Source organism: Dipodomys spectabilis, unplaced genomic scaffold (assembly GCF_019054845.1).
Source record: "Dipodomys spectabilis isolate Male_0828 unplaced genomic scaffold, ASM1905484v1 ptg000051l, whole genome shotgun sequence".
Taxonomy (NCBI): Eukaryota; Metazoa; Chordata; class Mammalia; order Rodentia; family Heteromyidae; genus Dipodomys; species Dipodomys spectabilis.
This window is the reverse complement of record NW_024870728.1, coordinates 21,415,381-21,419,394: the sequence shown is the minus strand read 5'-3', so window position 1 is coordinate 21,419,394 and position 4,014 is coordinate 21,415,381.

Genomic DNA, 4,014 nt, shown 5'->3' with positions numbered 1-4,014 from the left:
CGTGGCTAAAGAAAGAGAAATCAGTTGTTTTCCTCCTTCTCGGAGTAATTAATGTAATGATGTCCCTAACTGTCCACAGCCTTTTCTGTAGCTGGAAAGTAGTGAATCGTGTTGTGCATGGAGGAGTAGTGTATATGAACCGCACAGGAGAACAATCTATGAACTCACGTCACCTCTAATGGCATGTGATTAGGGCTCGCATTCCAGCAGCAGGGTCAGTAAACATTTACCACAAAACAAGACGTTGCTCTATTGATTGCTGCATATTTACATCATCCTTCTTTCTCCAAATCAACTCAGCTGTATGGTGATTCCTTTCCCTATCCTGGAGTCATCTCTGGGGCCCTTCTGGTCAGAGGGAGGAGATAAGGGAATGTGTATCTGAATGTTTTCAGGGAGAGCTCTCACAATCATTTTGAACATTCCTCTTTGCTCATGCTTTTCCCCTGTGAGGGCTTCTAGAGATGTTATTTTTAGAATAACTTTCTCAGAATACAGAAATGTCCATGTTCTCCAACTGTGACATGTATTCCTTCCTGAAGAGTAGTTGATGAAATCTGGGCATAAAAGTAGGCTTAGTTCCAAATGTTTTGTCAATCAACACACGTGGGTCCTCCAAACTCTCAGTCCTAGGATACTCCTGCTGGGGAGATAAGTTTCAATGGCATAAAAGTGGCAATTAGGAGAGAGGCAAGTTTTAGAAAGAATAAATAGGACTTGACACTGAGAGGGTATCACTGGCTGATTGGAGGTCAGCCTGTGCTTTTTTTCCACCTTTCAAGAAGGAGAATCCTTTAGTCTTGGTTCCAGAGTTGCTTCTATCCCTAGGTTAGGACTCTGCCAGAGACTATCTCAGTACAGTACATGAACTGCGACCAAATTTGAATAAAAGGAGGGAATCAAAATCAACAAAAGGAAATTTGTATCCTCAAAGACTTGTTACCATAGAGGTCTATGTTCAAAAAAGCCCCAAGGAAGGCTCATTGCAGCCCACCCCTGAGAGCAGGGGCCTGTAAATTTACCTCTGCATGTCTCTTACTTATCTCCATGCCAATCTGTGCTGAAAAGTGGTGGGTGGTACAGAGGAGGAAGAAAGAGAGCCTGGGGAGGATGGGCCCAATGGTACCATTGGACCATACTGTAGAAGGAAGCCCAGTTTCTTTAGGAGAAACCAGTTCCTCATGGTGACTTTTTCAATATGAGGAGGTAGAGAGAAGGGAGAAAGGAAAGTCAGAAAAAGGGGATAAACAGAGAAAATAAGAAACATACACAAATATGAAACAAAATAAGACCAAAAAAAAAAAAAACCCCACAACAACCCTGCAAAACTGGGAAGAGAAGAAGGTTGAAAATTTCCAGAACCAAAGACCAGTTCTACATTTTGGCTAGTCTTTAATACTGTCATCAGGGACTATGTACTTAAGAGTGAAATGAGATCTTTCTAAGAAAAGATGGAAAATGATTTTTTTTAAGTTTGATTTTAAAAAAAATTAACTTAAAAGTTCTTCTGAGCAGCAAATCTTGTGGCGTATGCTTCCTTCTGTGATTCGCCAGAGCATATAAATAATATCCAGCCTTTTTACTTTTTGTAGCTGGGTTTAAAAAAGAAAAAAGAACTTCCATAATCCTAGCTCATGCACTTTTCCGAGCAGTCTGCAGACTTAATCCCAAGAACAAGTACATGGCTGAGCTACAGAAAAGATATCATTGCTTGGGCTCTGATGTTGAGTCCATAAATGATGATCCTTTAAATATACCACTAGCGACTCAAATACATCCCCATCTTTATAAGGGTATTGTTGACATTCTGCTCACAACAAATAGGATGCTAGAAGTTGTTGGTTCAAAGAACAGAATCAAGTCCAGCAACTAGTCATATGTAATGCCATTACTATCTAACAAGAGTGACCCATTTGTGGGAGCAGTTTCCTGTGATAAGCACTGCAGATCCAGGCTCCTGTAGATTCTTCATTGTGATCATGTAGGAGATTTCACAGGCTTCAGCCTCTTTATCAAGTCACTAGATTGTCCTATGACCACAGTGATGGGCAAAGGATCACCCACTTTCCTGTTTATTGCTCCAAGCCTTCTCTCTTGTTTCTATGCATTTTTCCTTATCCATAATCTCCAGAGCTCATTCTTTTTGCACTTGGAGACCATGAGAAAATATGCAATACAGCCATTCACATTCAGGTACATAGAATAAATAAGGCTTAACTAGTTACCTCTTCTTGGTCAACTGTAGTTCAAAAAGAGGAAAGACTTTAAGCAAATTATACATCTTTACTGGAATATCAAGTATGTCGAAGTTGCTTAGAAAAATACTTGGAAGATCAGTTGTGTTGTATGAATATGAAGGTCTGTTTGCCTAAAGATCCCAGAAACCATGCCATGAAGGTGAGTACATTTTGAAACTGGACATAATATATAGTACAGCATACATTAATTTCCAGGCACTCAGTGATGATTTCAGGGTGTAAATAAAGGAGATGACTTCTTGGTGTGGTCAAAACCTCATGGTCAGGAGCATGACCCCAGAATAACATCATGACATAGGTAGAGAATACGCATTTATTTCACTCACAAGCCACAGAGACTACAGATCTCTATGTCCTGAAGTAACTTCCCAGTCATCAAATCAGTCTTTATTAAATTTTCACATGCACTTACTTTTAGATTCAATTTTAAATGTGCTCTAAGGAGCATCATATGGACAAAATAATTAGCTAAAGAGAAATAGTATGGCATAGATTTTTAGAGAATGGCACAGAATGCTGTCTCTCGAGTACCACCAGGAGTACTTGAGTATCATAATGTAATGTAAAGATGAGTACTTTATTGAGTTATTCATTTTCATTTATATTTAAAGGGAGAATAGCTGATCAAGTCTGTACTTTGGGGAATCATTTTGCTTAGGCCAAAGCTAAAACCTGTCTTCATGAGTTTAAAAGTATATCAATTTAAAGAAAAAAAATCTTAAGAAAATAATTAGTAGTACAAAGATAGCTTAAGACTCTTGGAGGTCACATTCAAGTGGCTCAAGTTTAATGAACACTGCCAGCCAAGAGCAGTAGAGCATTTCTGCATACCAATACCCCTGGGCTGACCCTTGTCCTGTAAAGCACATGCTGTATGACCTTGGGCAAGTTGGAATTCTCTGACCTTAGTTGACTCAAATAATAAGTGACATTGGACAACAACTCCAAGAACCCTTTCAATTCTAGCCTGTGACAATTCTATGTATTTTATAAGTTACTTTCTGTGATGGGGGTGGGGGAGAACGAAGAGATAACGTCAGTATTGCCTGCTGTGATGTGAGGTTGGAGGCATGCATGAGCATCAGGCTGCCTCATGGTGTCCCTAAAGGGACAAGGTAGGACACAGATGGCTTGGGAGATAGAGGACATGCAAGGCAGATCTGTTGCTTGCCATTAGGCCTCAATTGAGTTTCTATCCTCTCAGTTCTTTAAAATTGCTTTAACTGAAATATGATCTATATTCTGTATAACATGATGTTGTTGAAATATTTATGAATGGGGGAATGGCTCAATTATTAATTAGTATACCATTTTTGTGGAGAGACCACTTAAATCTATTCTTTTAGTGATTTTCAAGAATTATAATACAGTGTTATTAACTATGGACAATGTATCATATAATGGGTCTCTTGAACTAATTCCTCCTGCCTAACTGAAATTTGTATCCTTTGGCCACTATCACCCCAAACCATTCCCACCCAGGCCCTGGCAATCACCTTTCTGCTCTCTGCTTCTGTGAGTTCAATATTTAAATGACTTCTCTATATAAACGACATTGTACAGTATTTGTCTTTCTGTGCCCCTAGTTTCTCTATTTAAGAGGGTAAATGGTCACAGTCATGAATAATACATATCCAGTGCATGTGGTCTTGATGGACAGCTCAACAGCAGTGCATGTGAAATGAAAAAAAAAGTCTGTGTAATCATAAATCTTGAAATTGCATCCTCTGCTAGCTTTCTTGGTCACCATTATTTC